General features: G+C 52.9%; 1 protein-coding gene and 1 long non-coding RNA gene across 3 annotated transcripts in view; both read right to left on the reverse strand.

Annotated features, from left to right (window-relative positions):
* The window catches only part of LOC308185588 (uncharacterized protein), a 511,248-nt gene that overhangs the window by 478,549 nt on the left and 13,252 nt on the right, over window positions 1-19,447 (reverse strand). The gene's annotated exons all lie outside the window — the stretch shown is intronic.
* The window catches only part of LOC308185589, a 656,808-nt gene that overhangs the window by 183,004 nt on the left and 454,357 nt on the right, over window positions 1-19,447 (reverse strand). For both annotated transcript variants that reach the window (XR_013943487.1, XR_013943488.1), the window contains exon 4: window positions 16,666-16,822. This is a non-coding gene — a long non-coding RNA (uncharacterized lncRNA). The remainder of the gene's footprint in view (window positions 1-16,665; window positions 16,823-19,447) is intronic.

Genomic DNA, 19,447 nt, shown 5'->3' on the forward strand with positions numbered 1-19,447 from the left:
TTGGCACAACTGGGGATGCACTGCAGTGAGTCCAGAGAGTGCACTGGCACCACTGCGGATGCCCTGCAGTGAGTCCAGAGAGTGCACTGTCACCACTGGGGATGCAGTACAGTAGGTCCACAGAGTGCACTGGCACCACGGGGGATGCAGTGCAGTGAATCCAGTGAGTGCACTGGCACCACTGGGGATGCAGTGCAGTGAGTCCAGAGAGTGCTCTGGCACCATTGGTGATGCAGTATAGTGAGTCCAAAGAGTGCACTGGCACCACTGGGGATGCAGTGAAGTGAGTCCAGAGAGTGCACTGGCACCACTGGGGATGCACTTCAGTGAGTCCAGAGAGTGCACTGGCACCACTGGTGATGCAGTACAGTGAGTCCAGTGAGTGCACTGGCACCACTGGGGATGTAGTGCAGTGACTCGAGAGAGTGCACTTGCACCACTGGGGATGCAGTGCAGTGAGTCCAGAGAGTGCACTGGCACCACTGGTGATGCACTGCAGTGAGTCCAGAGAGTGCACTGGCACCACTGGGGATGCAGTGCTGTGAGTCCAGAGAGTGCACTGGCACCACTAGGGATGCACTGCAGTGAGTCCAGAGAGTGCACTGGCACCACTGGGGATGCAGTGCAGTGAGTCCAGAGACTTCACTGGCACCACTGGGAATGCAGAGAAGTGAGTCCAGAGAGTGCACTGGCACCACGGGGGATGCACTGCAGTGAGTCCAGAGAGTGTACTGGCACCACTGGGGATGCAGTGCAGTGAGTCCAGAGAGTGCACTGGCACCACATGTGATGCAGTGCAGTGAGTCCAGAGAGTGCACTGGCACCACTGGTGATGCAGTACAGTGAGTCCAGAGAGTGCACTGGCACCACTGGGGATGCAGTGCAGTGAGTCCAGAGAGTGCACTGGCACCACTGGGTATGCAGTGCAGTGAGTCCAGAGAGTGCACTGGCACCGCTAGGAATGCGGTGCAGTGAGTCCAGAGAGTGCACTGGCACCGCTGGGGATGCGGTGCCGGGAGTCCAGAGAGTGCACTGGCACCACTGGAGATGCAGTACAGTGAGTCCAGTGAATGCACTGGCAGCACTGGGGATGCAGTGCAGTGAGTCCAGAGAGTGCACTGGCACCACTGGTGATGCAGTATAATGAGTCCAGTGAGTGCACTGGCACCACTGGGGATGCAGTGCAGTGAGTCCAGAGAGTGCACTGGCACCACTGGGGATGCACTGCAGTGAGTTCAGAGAGTGCACTGGCACCACTGATGATGCAGTACAGTAAGTCCAGTGAGTGCACTGGCACCACTGGGGATATAGTGCAGTGACTCGAGAGAGTGCACTGGCACCACTGGGGATGCATTGCAGTGAGTCCAGAGAGTGCACTGGCACCACTGGGGATGCAGTGCAGTGAGTCCAGAGAGTGCACTGGCAGCACTGGGGATGCACTGCAGTGAGTCCAGAGAGTGCATTGGCACCACTGGGGATGCACTGCAGTGAGTCCAGAGAGTGCACTGGCACCACTGGGGATGCACTGCAGTGAGTCCACAGAGTGCACTGGCACAACTGGGGATGCAGTGCAGTGAGTCCAGAGAGTGCACTGGCACCACTGGGGATGCAGTGCAGTGAGTCCAGAGAGTGCACTGGCACCACTGGGGATGTAGTGCAGTGAGTCCAGAGAGTGCACTGGCACCACTGGGGATGGAGTGCCGCGAGTCCAGAGAGTGCACTGGCACCACTGGGGATGCGGTGCCGGAGGTCCAGAGAGTGCATTGGCACCACTGGGGATGCACTGCAGTGAGTCCAGAGAGTGCACTGGCACCACTGGGGATGCACTGCAGTGAGCCCAGAGAGTGCCCTGGCACCACTGGCGATGCGGTGCCGGGAGTCCAGAGAGTGCTTTGGCACCACTGGGGATGCACTGCAGTTACTGCAGAGAGTGCACAGGCAACACTGGGGATGCATGCAGTGAATCCAGAGAGTGCACTGCCACCACTGGAGATGCAGCGCAGTGACTCCAGAGAGTGCAATGGCACCACTGGGGATGCGGTGCAGTGAGTCCAGAGAGTGCACTGGCACCACTCAGGGTGCAGTGCGGTGAGTCCAGAGAAAGCACTGGCACCACTGGGGATGCAGTGCAGCGAGTCCAGAGAGTGCACTGGCACCACTGGGGATGCACTGCAGTGAGTCCAGATAGTGCACTGGCACCACTGGGGATGCCCTGCAGTGAGTCCAGAGAGTGCACTGGCACCACTGGGGATGCAGTGCAGTGAGTCCAGAGAGTGCACTGGCACCACTGGGGATGCAGTGCAGTCAGCCCACTGAGTGTACTGGCACCACTGGGGATGCACTGCAGTGAGTCCAGAGAGTGCACTGGCACCACTGGGAATGCAGTGCAGTGAGTCCAGAGAGTGCACTGGCAGCACTGGGGATGCACTGCGGTGAGTCCAGAGAGTGCTCAGGCAACACTGGGGATGCAGTGCAGTGAGTCCAGAGAGTGCACTGGCACCACTGGGGATGCAGTGCAGTGAGTCCAGAGAGTGCACTGGCACCACTCAGGGTGCAGTGCGGTGAGTCCAGAGAGTGCACTGGCACCACTGGGGATGCAGTGCAGTGAGTCCAGAGAGTGCACTGGCACCACTGGGGATGCACTGCAGTGAGTCCAGAGAGTGCACTGGCACCACTGGGGATGCAGTGCAGTGAGTCCAGAGAGTGCACTGGCACCACTGGGGATGCACTTCAGTAAGTCCAGAGAGTGCACGGGCTCCACTGGGGATGCAGTACAGTGAGTCCAGAGAGTGCACTGGCACCACTGGGGATGCAGTGCAGTGAGTCCAGAGAGTGCACTGGCACCACTGGGGATGCACTGCAGTGAGTCCAGAGAGTGCTCTGGCACCACTGGGGATGCAGTGCAGTGAGTCCAGAGAGTGCACGGGCACCACTGGGGATGCAGTGCAGTGATTCCAGAGAGTGCACTGGCAACACTGGGGATTCAGTGCAGTGAGTCCAGAGAGTGCACTGGCACCACTGGGGATGCAGTGCAGTGAGTCCAGAGATTGCACTGGCACCACTGGGGATGCACTGCAGTGAGTCCAGAGGATGCACTGGCACCACAGGTGATGCACAGCAGTGAGTCCAGAGAGTGCACTGGCACCACTGGGGATGCACTGCAGTGTGTCCAGGGAGTGCACTGGCACCAGAGGGAATGCACTGCAGTGAGTCCAGTGAGTGCACTGGCACAACTGGGGATGCACTGCAGTGAGTGCAGAGAGTGCACTGGCACCACTGGGGATGCAGTGCAGTGAGTCCAGAGAGTGCACTGGCACCACTGGGGATGCACTGCAGTGAGTCCAGAGAGTGCACTGGCACATGTGGGGATGCACTGCAGTGTCTGCAGAGAGTGCCCTGGCACCACTGGGGTTGCAGTGTAGTGAGTCCAGAGATAGCACTGGCACCACTGGGGATGCAGTGCAGTGAGTCCAGAGAGTGCACTGGCACCACTGGGGATGCAGTGCAGTGAGTCCAGAGAGAGCACTGGCACCACTGGGGATGCACTGCAGTGAGTCCAGAGAGTGCACTGGCACCACTGGGGATGCAGTGCTGTGAGTCCAGAGAGTGCACTGGCACCACTGGGGATGCAGTGCAGTGAGTCCACAGAGTGCACTGGCACCACTGGGGATGCAGTGCAGTGAGTCCAGAGAGTGCACTGGCACCACTGGGGATGTACTGCAGTGAGTCCAGAGATTGCGCTGGCACCACTTGGGATGCAGTGCAGTGAGTCCAGAGAGTGCACTGGCACCACTGGGGATGCACTGCAGTGAGTCCAGAGAGTGCACTGGCACCACTGGGGATGCAGTACAGTGAGTCCAGAGAGTGCACTGGCACCACTGGGGATACAGTGCAGTGAGTCCAGAGAGTGCACTGGCAACACAGGGGCTTCAGTGCAGTGAGTCCAGAGATTGCACTGGCACCACTGTGGATGCAGTGCAGTGAGTCCAGAGAGTGCACTGGCACCACTGATGATGCAGTACAGTGAGTCCAGTGAGTGCACTGGAACCACTGGGGATGTAGTGCAGTGACTCGAGAGAGTGCACTGGCACCACTGGGGATGCAGTGCAGTGAGTCCAGAGAGTACACTGGCACCACTGGTGATGCAGTGCAGTGAGTCCAGAGAGTGCACTGGCACCACTGGGGATGCACTGCAGTGAGTCCAGAGAGTGCACTGGCAGCAGTGGGGTTGCAGTGCAGTGAGTCCAGAGAGTGCACTGGCACCACTGGGGATGCACTGCAGTGAGTCCAGAGATTGCACTGGCACCACTGGGGATGCAGTGCAGTGAGTCCAGAGAGTGCACTGGCACCACTGGGGATGCAGTGCAGTGAGTGCAGAGAGTGCACTGGCAACACTGGGGTTGCAGTGCAGTGAGTCCAGAGAGTGCACTGGCACCACTGGGGATGCAGTGCAGTGAGTCCAGAGTGTGCACTGGCACCACTGGGGATGCAGTGCAGTGAGTCCAGAAATTGCACTGGCACCAGTGGGGATGCACCTCAGTGAGTCCAGAGAGTGCACTGGCACCACTGGTGATGCACTGCAGTGAGACCAGAGAGTGCACTGGCACCACTGGGGATGCAGTGCAGTGAGTCCAGAGAGTGCACTGGCACCACTGGAGATGCAGTACAGTGAGTCCACAGAGTGCACTGGCACCACTGGGGATGCAGTGCAGTGAGTCCAGAGAGTGCACTGGCACCACTGGGGATGCAGTGCAGTGAGTCCAGAGAGTGCACTGGCACCACTGGGGATGCACTTCAGTGAGTCCAGAGAGTGCACTGGCACCACTGGGGATGCAGTGCAGTGAGTCCAGAGATTGCACTGGCACCACTGGGGATGCAGTGCTGTGACTCCAGAGAGCGCACTGGCACCACTGGGGATGCAGTGAAGTGAGTGCAGAGAGTGCACTGGCACCACTGGGGATGCAGTGCAGTGAGTCCAGAGAGTGCACTGGCACCACTGGCGATGCAGTGCAGTGAGTCCAGAGAGTGCACTGGCACCACTGGGGATGCCCTGCAGTGAGTCTTGAGAGTGCACTGGCACCACTGGGGATGCACTACAGTGAGTCCAGGGATTGCACTGGCACCACTGGGGATGCAGTGCAGTGAGTCCAGAGAGTGCACTGGCACCACTGGGGATGCACTGCAGTGAGTCCAGAGAGTGTACTGGCACCACTGGGGATGCACTGCAGTGAGTGCAGAGAGTGCACTAGCTCACTGGGGATGCAGTGCAGTGAATCCAGTGAGTGCACTGGCACCACTGGGGATGCAGTGCAGTGAGTCCAGAGAGTGCACTGGCACCACTGGGGAGGCACTGCAGTGAGCCCAGAGAGTGCACTGGCACCACTGGAGATGCAGTACAGTGAGTCCAGTGAATGCACTGGAACCACTGGGGATGCAGTGCAGTGAGTCCAGAGAGTGCACTGGCACCACTGGTGATGCAGTACAGTGAGTCCAGTGAGTGCACTGGCACCACTGGGGATGCAGTGCAGTGAGTCCAGAGAGTGCACTGGCACCACTGGGGATGCAGTGCAGTGAGTCCAGTGAGTGCACTGGCACCACTGGGGATGCACTGCAGTGAGCCCAGAGAGTGCACTGGCACCACTGGGGTTGCACTGCAGTGACTCCAGAGAGTGCACTGGCACCACTGGGGATGCACTGCAGTGACTCTAGAGAGTGCACTGGCACCACTGGAGATGCAGTACAGTGAGTCCAGTGAATGCACTGGAACCACTGGGGATGCAGTGCAGTGAGTCCAGAGAGTGCACTGGCACCACTGGGGATGCACTGCAGTGAGTCCAGAGAGTGCACTGGCACCACTGGGGATGCAGTGCAGTTAGTCCAGAGAGTGCACTGGCACCACTGATGATGCAGTACAGTGAGTCCAGAGAGTGCACTGGCACCACCTGTGATGCAGTACAGTGAGTCCAATGAGCGCACTGGCACCACTGGGGATGCAGTGCTGTGACTCCGGAGAGCGCACTGGCTCCACTGGGTATGCAGTGCAGTCAGTCCAGTGAGTGCACTGGCACCACTGGGGATGCCCTGCAGTGAGTCCAGAGAGTGCACTGGCACCACTGGGAATGCACTACAGTGAGTCCAGGGATTGCACTGGCACCACTGGGGATGCAGTGCAGTGAGTCCAGAGAGTGCACTGGCACCACTGGGGATGCAGTGCAGTGAGTCCAGAGAGTGTACTGGCACCACTGGGGATGCAGTGCAGTGAGTCCAGAGAGTGCAATGGCACCACTGGGGATGCAGTGCAGTGAGTCCAGACAGTGCACTGGCACCACTGGGGATGCAGTGCAGTGTGTCCAGAGAGTGCACTGGCACCACTGGGGATGCAGCGCAGTGACTCCAGAGAGTGCACTAGCACCACTGGGGATGCAGTGCAGTGAATCCAGTGAGTGCACTGGCACCACTGGGGATGCACTGCAGTGAGTCCAGAGAGTGCACTGGCACCACTGGAGATGCAGTACTGTGAGTCCAGTGAATGCACTGGAACCACTGGGGATGCAGTGCAGTGAGTCCAGGGAGTGCACTGGCACCACTGGGGATGCAGTCCAGTGAGTCCAGAGAGTGCACTGGCACCACTGGGGATGCAGTGCAGTGAGTCCAGAGAGTGCACTGGCACCACTGGGGATGCAGTGCAGTGAGTCCAGAGAGTGCACTGGCCCCACTGGGGATGCACTTCAGTGAGTCCAGAGACTTCCTAACCCAAGCAGCTGCTTCCGCCCTGGTCCTATTCTCTAGCATAACCAATGCCTGAGTCACCGGCCAATGAGACATCACACAAAGAAACCACCCAACCTCCTGTCTACTACTGACAGCAGCAATCGCTATTAAACTGGGCCTAGTGCCATTTCACTTCTGATTCCCAGAAGTACTACAAGGATCGCCACTAATAACAGCCCTGCTACTCTCGACCCTCATAAAATTCCCCCCACTAACCCTGCTCCTACTAACATCCAAATCCCTCGACCCAGCTCTACTCACCGCCATGGCCCTAGCCTCAACAGCACTAGGAGGCTGAATAGGACTGAACCAAACACAAACACGCGAAATCCTAGCCTTCTCGTCCATCTCCCACTTAGGCTGAATCGCCATCATCCTAGTTTACAGCCCCAAATTGGCCTTACTTACCTTCTACCTATACACAATCATAACATCAGCCGTATTCCTAGCCCTTAACAAAATCAAAGCCCTTAACCTATCCATGATCACAACCTCATGAACAAAAACCCCAGTGCTAAACGCCACCCTAATACTAGTACTTTTATCCCTAGCAGGCCTCCCCCCATTAACAGGCTTTATACCAAAGTGACTTATCATCCAAGAACTAACTAAACAGGAAATAACACCAGCAGCCATGGCAATTGCCATGCTATCACTGCTCAGCCTCTTCTTCTACCTACGCCTCGCATACCACTCAACAATTACCCTTCCCCCCAACTCCTCTAACCACATAAAACAATGATACACTAGCAAAGCCCCAAGCACACCTACTGCGGTCCTTGCCTCACTATCAATCCTCTTACTTCCCCTGTCCCCAATAATACATGCCATTGTCTAGAAACTTAGGATAACACCCCAAACCGAAGGCCTTCAAAGCCTTAAATAAGAGTTAAACCCTCTTAGTTTCTGCACATTAAGACTTACAGAATATTAACCTGTATCTTCTGAATGCAAGTCAGACGCTTTAATTAAGCTAAAGCCTCCCTAGACAGATGGGCTTCGATCCCACAAAACTCTAGTTAACAGCTAAATGCCTAAACCAATTGGCTTCTGCCTACAAAGACCCTGACGCACCCTAGTGCGCATCGATGAGCTTGCAACTCAACATGAATTTCACTACAGAGCCGATAAGAAGACGAATTAAACCTCTGTAAAAAGGACTACAGCCTAACGCTTCAACACTCAGCCATCTTACCCGTCACCTTCATCAACCGATGACTATTTTCCACTAACCATAAGGATATTGGCACCCTGTACCTCATCTTCGGGGCATGAGCAGGAATAGTCGGCACCGCACTCAGCCTATTAATCCGCGCAGAACTAGGACAACCAGGAACTCTCCTAGGCGACGACCAAATTTACAATGTAATCGTTACCGCTCACGCCTTTGTAATAAGCTTCTTTATAGTCATACCCATCATGATCGGAGGATTCGGCAACTGATTAGTCCCCCTCATAATCGGTGCCCCCGACATAGCATTCCCGCGAATAAACAACATAAGCTTTTGACTCCTCCCCCCATCATTCCTCCTCCTACTAGCCTCATCCACTGTAGAAGCTGGCGCCGGCACAGGCTGAACTGTCTACCCTCCCCTAGCAGGTAACCTTGCCCATGCCGGAGCTTCAGTAGACCTGGCTATCTTCTCACTCCACTTAGCCGGTATCTCCTCCATCCTTGGGGCCATCAACTTTATCACCACAGCCATCAACATAAAACCCCCCGCACTCTCACAATACCAAACCCCACTATTTGTCTGATCCGTACTAATTACCGCCATCCTACTCCTTCTATCACTCCCCGTACTCGCCGCCGGTATTACAATATTACTAACTGATCGAAACCTAAACACCACATTCTTCGACCCCGCTGGAGGAGGAGACCCAATCCTGTACCAACACCTATTCTGATTCTTCGGACACCCAGAAGTCTATATTCTGATCCTACCGGGGTTCGGAATCATCTCACACGTAGTCACGTACTACTCAGGCAAAAAGGAGCCCTTCGGCTACATGGGAATAGTCTGAGCCATACTATCCATCGGCTTCCTAGGATTCATCGTCTGAGCTCACCACATGTTTACAGTAGGAATAGACGTTGATACCCGAGCCTACTTTACATCAGCCACTATAATCATTGCCATCCCTACCGGAATCAAAGTATTTAGCTGACTAGCCACCCTGCACGGAGGAACAATCAAATGAGACCCCCCCAATACTATGAGCTCTAGGATTTATCTTCCTATTTACCATCGGAGGATTAACAGGAATCGTTCTTGCAAACTCTTCCCTAGACATCGCCCTGCACGACACGTACTACGTAGTTGCCCACTTCCACTACGTCCTATCCATAGGCGCCGTCTTTGCCATTCTAGCAGGATTTACTCACTGATTCCCACTACTCACTGGGTTTACCCTACACCAAACATGAGCAAAAGCCCACTTCGGGGTAATATTTACAGGAGTAAACCTAACGTTCTTCCCCCAGCACTTCCTAGGCCTAGCAGGAATACCCCGACGATACTCGGACTATCCCGACGCCTACACACTATGAAACACCATTTCCTCCATCGGCTCCCTAATCTCAATAGTAGCCGTAATCATACTAATATTCATCATCTGAGAAGCCTTTTCGGCCAAACGAAAAGTCCTACAACCAGAACTAACTACCACAAACGTTGAATGAATCCACGGCTGCCCTCCCCCATACCATACTTTCGAGGAACCGGCCTTCGTCCAAGTACAAGAAAGGAAGGAATCGAACCCTCACATGCTGGTTTCAAGCCAACTGCATTCACCGCTCATGCTTCTTTCTTATGAGACGTTAGTAAACCAATTACATAGCCTTGTCAAGACTAAATCACAGGTAAAAATCCTGTACATCTCATGTGGCCAACCACTCCCAACTAGGATTCCAAGACGCCTCATCACCCATCATAGAAGAACTCGTTGAATTCCACGACCACGCCCTAATCGTTGCCCTAGCTATCTGCAGCCTAGTTCTCTACCTTTTAGCCCACATACTAACAGAAAAACTCTCGTCCAATGCTGTAGACGCCCAAGAAGTAGAGCTGATCTGGACAATCCTACCTGCTATCGTCCTGGTACTCCTCGCCCTCCCATCCCTACAAATCCTCTACATAATGGACGAAATCGATGAACCAGACCTCACCCTAAAAGCCATCGGCCACCAATGATACTGAAGCTACGAATACACAGACTTCAAAGACCTATCATTCGACTCCTACATAGTGCCCACCCCAGACTTACCCAACGGCCACTTCCGACTGCTAGAAGTTGACCACCGCGTAGTTATCCCAATAGAATCCCCCATCCGCGTAATCATTACTGCAGGAGACGTACTCCACTCCTGAGCAGTCCCAACGCTCGGAGTTAAAACAGACGCAATCCCAGGCCGACTAAACCAAACTTCATTCATTACCACCCGGCCTGGGATTTTTTACGGACAATGCTCAGAAATTTGCGGGGCTAATCACAGCTACATACCCATTGTAGTAGAATCAACCCCACTCCCACATTTCGAGGCCTGATCGTCCCTTCTATCATCATCCTAATCATTAAGAAGCTATGCAACAGCACTAGCCTTTTAAGCTAGCCAAAGAGGGACTTCCCCCTCCTTAATGATATGCCACAGCTTAACCCCGCACCATGATTTTCAATCATAATTATAACCTGATTAACCCTAGCACTCCTCATCCAACCAAAACTACTAGCCTTCACCACAACCAACCCCCCATCAAATAAGACCTCCCTCACTACCAAACCCACACCATGATCCTGACCATGAACCTAAGCTTCTTTGACCAATTTTCCAGCCCCAATCTATTCGGCATCCCCTTAATCCTACTATCCCTACTCTTCCCAGCCCTACTATTCCCGTCCCCAAACAACCGATGAATCAACAACCGCCTTTCTACTATCCAAACATGACTCCTTCACCTAATCACAAAACAACTAATAGTCCCACTCAACAAAAATGGCCACAAATGAGCCATAATATTTACATCCCTAATAATCATACTTCTTACAATCAACCTTCTAGGCCTCCTTCCATATACATTCACCCCAACCACCCAACTATCTATGAACATAGCCCTAGCCTTCCCACTATGGCTCGCCACACTACTAACAGGCCTACGAAACCAACCATCAGCCTCTTTAGCCCACCTATTACCCGAAGGTACCCCTACACCCCTAATCCCCGCACTAATCCTGATCGAAACAACCAGCCTACTAATCCGCCCCCTAGCCCTCGGAGTCCGCCTTACAGCCAACCTTACAGCAGGACACTTACTCATCCAACTCATCTCTACAGCCTCCATTGCATTAATACCCACCCTTCCCGCAGTATCCATCCTAACAATAATCATCCTACTACTCCTAACCATCCTAGAAGTAGCAGTAGCCATAATCCAGGCCTACGTCTTCGTGCTCCTTCTAAGCCTATACTTACAAGAAAACATCTAATGGCACACCAAGCACACTCATACCACATAGTTGACCCAAGCCCTTGACCAATCTTCGGGGCAGCCGCCGCCCTACTCACAACCTCAGGATTAATCATGCGATTCCACTACAACTCATCCATACTACTAACCCTAGGCCTCATCTCAATACTCCTAGTAATACTCCAATGATGACGAGACATTGTACGAGAAAGCACCTTCCAAGGCCATCACACTCCCACAGTCCAAAAAGGCCTACGATACGGCATAATCCTTTTCATCACATCCGAAGCATTCTTCTTCTTAGGGTTCTTCTGAGCGTTCTTCCACTCGAGCCTGGCCCCAACCCCAGAACTAGGAGGCCAATGACCCCCAACAGGAATTAAACCACTCAACCCGATAGAAGTCCCCCTACTAAACACAGCCATCCTACTAGCCTCAGGCGTTACCGTAACGTGAGCCCATCACAGCATCACAGAAGGAAACCGAAAACACGCCATCCACGCCCTAACCCTAACGATCCTCCTGGGATTCTACTTCACAGCCCTACAAGCAATAGAATACCACGAAGCCCCATTCTCAATCGCCGATAGCGTCTACGGATCTACCTTCTTCGTTGCCACTGGATTCCACGGACTCCACGTAATCATCGGATCCTCCTTCCTGACCGTCTGCCTCTTCCGACTGATCAAGTTCCACTTTACATCAGACCACCACTTCGGATTCGAGGCAGCAGCCTGATACTGACACTTCGTAGACGTCATCTGACTATTCCTCTACATAACCATCTACTGATGAGGATCTTGCTCTTCTAGTATATTAATTACAATTGACTTCCAATCTCTGGAATCTGGTATAAACCCAGAGGAGAGCAATGAACGCACTCATGTTCATATTCGCCCTATCATCAATCCTAAGCGCCGCCCTAACCGCATTAAACTTCTGACTCGCCCAAATAAACCCCGACTCAGAGAAACTCTCACCGTACGAATGTGGATTCGACCCACTTGGATCTGCTCGATTACCATTCTCAGTCCGATTCTTCCTCAGTAGCCATCCTGTTCGTCCTATTCGACCTAGAAATCGCCCTCCTACTCCCCCTGCCATGAGCCGTCCAACTCCAATCCCCCCTAATGACCCTCACCTGAACTGTAGTGATCCTCCTTCTCCTAACACTCGGACTGGCCTACGAGTGAATTCAAGGGGGCCTAGAATGAGCAGAATAACAGAAAGTTAGTCTAACCAAAAAGATAGCTGGTTTCGACCCAGCAGATTACAGCCAACCCTGTAACTTTCTTATGTCGCCCCTACATTTAAGCTTCTACTCAGCCTTCATTTTCAGCGGACTAGGACTAGCCTTCCACCGAACCCACCTAGTATCCGCCCTACTATGCCTTGAAAGCATAATATTATCGATATTCGTAGGCCTATCAATATGATCCATCGAAAACCAAGTCTCCTCATTCACCATGGTACCAATTCTCATGCTAACCTTCTCAGCGTGTGAGGCGGGCACAGGCCTGGCCATCCTAGTAGCCTCCACCCGCACACATGGCTCCGACCATCTACACAACCTAAACCTCCTGCAATGCTAAAAATCATCCTACCCACAATCATACTTCTTCCAACAGCCCTGCTGTCTCCACCAAAATTTCTATGGACTAACACCACCTTATACAGCCTCCTAATCGCTGCCCTAAGCCTACAGTGATTAATCCCAACCTACTACCCCTACAAATTTTTATCCAACTGAACAGGAATTGACCAAATCTCATCCCCCCTCCTAGTACTATCCTGCTGACTACTCCCACTCATAATCATAGCAAGCCAAAACCACCTGCAACAAGAACCCCTACAACGCAAACGAATCTTTATCTCAACCTTAGTCGCAGTCCAGCCATTCATCCTACTAGCCTTTTCCACCACAGAACTAGCACTATTTTACATCTCATTTGAAGCAACCCTCATTCCCACCCTAATCTTAATCACCCGATGGGGGAACCAACCAGAACGCCTAAGCGCTGGCATCTACCTGCTATTCTACACGCCAGTAAGCTCTCTACCCCTGCTAATCACAATCATACACCTATACGTGAAAATTGGCACCCTGCACCTGCCAACCCTACAACTAACCCACCCAACCCTATCCACCTCATGGACAGGAATACTATCAGGTCTAGCACTGCTCGTAGCATTCATAGTAAAAGCCCCACTATACGGCCTACACCTCTGACTGCCAAAAGCCCACGTAGAAGCACCCATCGCAGGCTCAATACTCCTCGCCGCCCTACTACTAAAGCTAGGAGGATACGGAATTATACGAGTCACTCTATTTATGGGCCCACTGTCCAACCTCCTGCACTACCCCTTCCTAACCCTGGCCCTATGAGGCGCCCTAATGACTAGCTCAATCTGCCTACGACAGACAGACCTAAAATCACTAATCGCTTATTCATCCGTTAGCCACATAGGCCTAGTTATCGCCGCAGGAATAATCCAAACCCACTGATCATTCTCAGGGGCAATGATCCTAATAATTTCCCATGGACTAACTTCCTCCATACTATTCTGCCTAGCCAACACAAACTATGAACGTACGCACAGCTGAATTCTACTACTCACACGAGGCCTACAACCTCTCCTACCACTCATAGCTACCTGATGATTGCTGGCCAATCTAACAAACATAGCCTTACCCCCAACAACAAACCTCATAGCAGAGCTAACCATTATAATCACCTTATTCAACTGATCTGCCTTCACGATCATCCTAACAGGAATCGCAACCCTACTAACCGCCTCCTACACCTTATTCATACTACTAATGACCCAACGAGGCTCAATCCCCTCCCACATCACATCTATGCAAAACTCAACCACGCGAGAACACCTGCTCATAACACTCCACATTATCCCAATATTCCTCCTAATCCTCAAACCCGAACTGATCTCCGGAATCCCCTCATGCAAGTATAGTTTAAACCAAACATTAGACTGTGATTCTAAGAATAGAAGTTCAAACCTTCTTACCTGCCGAGGGGAGGGTTTAACCAACAAGAGCTGCTAACTCTTACATCTGAGCCTAAAACCTCAGCCCCCTTACTTTTAAAGGATAACAGCAATCCACTGGTCTTAGGAACCACCCATCTTGGTGCAAATCCAAGTAAAAGGAGTGAACCCCACACTACTAATCAACTCCCTCACACTACTCACGCTGACAATCCTCCTAACCCCAATCATCCTGCCATTTCTATTTAAAAACTTTAAAAACACCCCACAAGCCACCACCCGCGCTGTTAAAACCGCATTCCTAATTAGCCTAGCCCCTACAACCGCATTCATCTACTCGGGAGTAGAATCTGTCACCTGCCACTGGGAGTGAAAATTCATTATAAACTTTAAAATCCCCCTGAGCCTAAAAATAGACCAATACTCAATAACATTTCTTCCAATCGCCCTATTTGTAACATGATCAATCCTACAATTCGCCATATGATACATGGCCTCAGAGCCATACGTAACAAAATTTTTCACCTACCTACTGACATTCCTAGTCGCCATACTCCTCCTAACAACCGCAAACAACATATTCCTCCTATTCGTAGGCTGGGAAGGAGTAGGAATCATGTCCTTCCTTCTCATCGGCTGATGACAAGGCCGAGCAGATGCCAACACCGCCGCCCTACAAGCCGTAATCTACAACCGAATCGGAGACATCGGACTGATCCTGAGCATAGCATGACTAGCTTCAACATTCAACACCTGAGAGATCCAACAAGCCGTACACCCCCACCAAACCCCAATCCTCCCCCTCATAGGATTAATCCTCGCAGCCGCAGGAAAATCCGCCCAATTTGGACTCCACCCATGACTGCCCGCAGCAATAGAAGGCCCCACCCCAGTATCAGCCCTACTGCACTCCAGTACCATAGTAGTAGCCGGAATCTTCCTGCTCATCCGCATGCACCCCCTGCTAGCCACCAACCACACAGCCCTAACTGCCTGCCTATGCCTAGGTGCTCTATCAACCCTATTCGCTGCCACATGCGCCCTAACCCAAAATGACATCAAAAAAATCATTGCTTTCTCAACATCCAGCCAACTAGGACTAATAATAGTCACTATCGGACTAAACCTCCCACAACTAGCCTTCCTACACATCTCAACCCATGCCTTCTTTAAAGCCATACTATTCCTATGCTCAGGGTCTATCATCCACAACCTAAACGGAGAACAAGATATCCGAAAGATAGGAGGCCTACAGAAAATACTCCCAGTCACTACTTCCTGCCTAACCATCGGAAACCTGGCGCTGATAGGAACCCCATTCCTAGCCGGATTCTACTCAAAAGACCTCATCATCGAAAGCTTAAACACATCATACCTAAATACTTGAGCCCTACTCCTAACCCTTATAGCCACAGCATTCACCGCAACCTACAGCATCCGCATAACCATCCTAGTCCAAGCTGGACAAACCCGAATCCCCCCAATAGTATCAATAAACGAAAACAACCCACTAATCACCGCCCCCCTAACCCGACTCGCCCTAGGCAGCATTACAGCAGGATTAATCATTACCTCTTTCATCACACCAACCAAAACCCCCCCAATAACCATACCCCTTATCACCAAAACCGCTGCCATCCTCATAACAATCCTAGGAATCATCCTAGCCCTAGAACTATCGAACATAACACACACCCTCACTCACCCCAAACCAAACCCCCTCATAAACTTCTCCTCTGCATTAGGGTACTTCAACCCCCTAGTACACCGATTCTTCTCCAAAAACCTACTAGAAAAGGGACAAAACATTGCCCTACACTTGATCGACCTCTCCTGACTCAAAAAAATAGGGCCAGAGGGCCTTGCTGAACTACAAGTAGCCGCAAGCAAAGCCGCAACCTCAATACACACAGGGCTAATTAAGGCCTACCTAGGATCCTTCGCCCTCTCCATCCTGGTAATAATCCTAATAACACACAGACTCACTAATGGCCCCTAACATCCGCAAATCCCATCCCCTACTAAAAATAATCAACAACTCCCTAATCGACCTACCCGCCCCCTCCAACATCTCTGCCTGATGAAACTTCGGCTCCCTTCTAGCCATCTGCTTAGCCACACAAATCCTAACAGGCCTGCTACTAGCCATACACTACACCGCAGACACTTCACTCGCCTTCTCCTCAGTAGCTCACACATGCCGAGACGTCCAGTACGGATGGCTCATCCGCAACCTCCACGCCAACGGTGCTTCGCTCTTCTTTATCTGCATCTACTTACACATCGGACGAGGCCTCTACTACGGCTCCTACCTATACAAAGAAACCTGAAACACAGGAGTAATCCTCCTACTCACCCTAATAGCAACTGCCTTCGTAGGGTATGTCCTCCCATGAGGACAAATGTCATTCTGAGGGGCCACCGTAATCACCAACCTATTCTCAGCCATCCCGTACATTGGGCAAACTCTAGTAGAATGAGCCTGAGGAGGATTCTCAGTAGACAATCCAACCTTAACCCGATTCTTCGCCATCCACTTCCTACTGCCCTTCCTAATTGCAGGAATCACCCTAGTCCACCTAACCTTCCTACACGAATCAGGCTCAAATAACCCACTAGGAATCGTATCAGACTGCGACAAAATCCCATTCCACCCATACTTCTCCATTAAAGACAGCTTAGGGCTTACCCTAATAATCACCCCTCTAATAGCACTAGCCCTATTTTCACCGAACCTCCTGGTTCTTGGAATCCTAGTTGGGAGTGGTTGGCCACATGAGATGTACAGGATTTTTACCTGTGATTTAGTCTTGACAAGGCTATGTAATTGGTTTACTAACGTCTCATAAGAAAGAAGCATGAACGGTTAATGCAGTTGGCTTGAAACCCATCCCCAGTGGTGCCAGTGCACTCTCCGCACTCACTGCACTGCATCCCCAGTGGTGCCAGTGCGCTCTCTGGAGTCACAGCACTGCATCCCCAGTGGTGCCAGTGCACTCTCTGGACTCACTGCACTGCATCCCCAGTGGTGCCAGTGCAATCTCTGGACTCACTGCAGAGCATCCCCAGTGGTGCCAGTGCACTTTGTGGACTCACTGTAGTGCATCCCCAGTGGTGCCAGTGCTCTCTCTGGACTCACTGCACTGCATCCCCAGTGGTGCCAGTGCACTCTCTGGACTCACTGCAGTGCATCCCCAGTGGTGCCAGTGCACTCTCTGGACACACTGCACTGCATCCCCAGTGGTGCCAGTGCACTCTCTGGACTCACTGCAGTGCATCCCCAGTGGTGCCAGTGCACTCTCTGGACTCACTGCACTGCATCCCCAGTGGTGTCAGTGCACTCACTGGACACACTGTACTGCATCACATGTGGTGCCAGTGCACTCTCTGCACTCACTGCACAGCATCCCCAGTGGTGCCAGTGCACTCTCTGGACTCACTGCACTGCATCCACAGTGGTGCCAGTGCAATCTCTGGACTCACTGTAGTGCATCCCCAGTGGTGCCAGTGCACTCTCTGGAGTCACTGAAGTGCATCCCCAGTGGTGCCAGTGCACTCTCTGGACTCACTGCACTGCATCCCCAGTGGTGCCAGTGCACTCTCTGGACTCACTGCAGTGCATCCCCAGCGGTGCCAGTGCACTCTCTGGACTCACTGCACTGCATCCCCAGTGGTGCCAGTGCACTCTCTGGACTCACTGCACTGCATCCCCAGTGGTGCCAGCGCACTCTCTGCACTCACTGCACTGCATTAACAGTGGTGCCAGTGAAGTCTCTGGACTCACTGCACTGCATCCCCAGTGGTGCCAGTGCAATCTCTGGACTCACTGCACTGCATCCCCAGTGGTGCCAGTGCACTCTCTGGACTCACTGTACTGCATCCCCAGTGGTGCCAGTGCACTCTGTGGACTCACTGCACTGCATCCCCAGTGGTGCCAGTGCAATCTCTGGACTCACTGCAGTACATCCGCAGTGGTGCCAGTGCACTCTCTGGACTCACTGCAGTGCATCCCCAGTGGTGCCAGTGCACTCTGTGGACTCACTGCACTGCATCCCCAGTGGTGCCAGTGCACTCTCTGGACTCACAGCACTGCATCCCTAGTAGTGCCAGTGCACTCTCTGGACTCACTGAAGTGCATCCCCAGTGGTGCCAGTGCACTCTCTGGACTCACTGCACTGCATCCCCAGTGGTGCCAGTGCACTCTCTGGACTCACTGCACTGCATCCCCAGTGGTGCCAGTGAAGTCTTTGGACTCACTGCACTGCATCCCCAGTGGTGCCAGTGCACTCTCTGGACTCACTGCACTACATCCCCAGTGGTGCCAGTGCACTCTCTGGACTCACTGTACTGCATCCCCAGTGGTGACAGTGCACTCTCTGGACTCACTGCAGTGCATCCCCAGTGGTGCCAGTGCACTCTCTGGACTCATTGCAGTGCATCCCCAGTGGTGCCAGTGCACTCTCTGGAGTCACAGCACTGCATCCCCAGTGGTGCCAGTGCACTCTCTGGACTCACTGCACTACATCCCCAGTGGTGCCAGTGCACTCTCTGGACTCACTGCATGGCATCCCCAGTGGTGCCAGTGCGCTCTCCGGAGTCACAGCACTGCATCCCCAGTGGTGCGAGTGCACTCACTGGACACACTGTACTGCATCACAGGTGGTGCCAGTGCACTCTCTGCACTCACTGCACAGCATCCCCAGTGGTGCCAGTGCATTCACTGGACTCACTGGACTGCAACTCCAGTGCTGCCAGTGCACTCTCTGGACTCACTGCACTGCATCCCCAGTGGTGCCAGTGCACTCTCTGGACTCACTGCACTGTATCCCCAGTGGTGCCAGTGCAATCTCTGGACTCACTGTAGTGCATCCCCAGTGGTGCCAGTGCACTCTCTGGACTCACTGCAGTGCATCCCCAGTGGTGCCAGTGCACTCTCCGGACTCACTGTACTGCATCCCCAGTGGTGCCAGTGTACTCTCTGGACTCACTGCACTGCATCCCCAGTGGTGCCAGTGCACTCTGTGGACTCACTGCACTGCATCCCCAGTGCTGCCAGTGCACTCTCTGGACTCACTGCACTGCATCGCCAGTGGTGCCAGTGCACGCTCTGGACTCACTGCACTGCATTCCCAGTGGTGCCAGTGAAGTCTCTGGACTCACTGCACTGCATGCCCAGTGGTGCCAGTGTACTCTCTGGACTCACT

This window comes from Anser brachyrhynchus (genome assembly GCF_964034855.1).
Source record: "Anser brachyrhynchus genome assembly, chromosome: Z".
Taxonomy (NCBI): Eukaryota; Metazoa; Chordata; class Aves; order Anseriformes; family Anatidae; genus Anser; species Anser brachyrhynchus.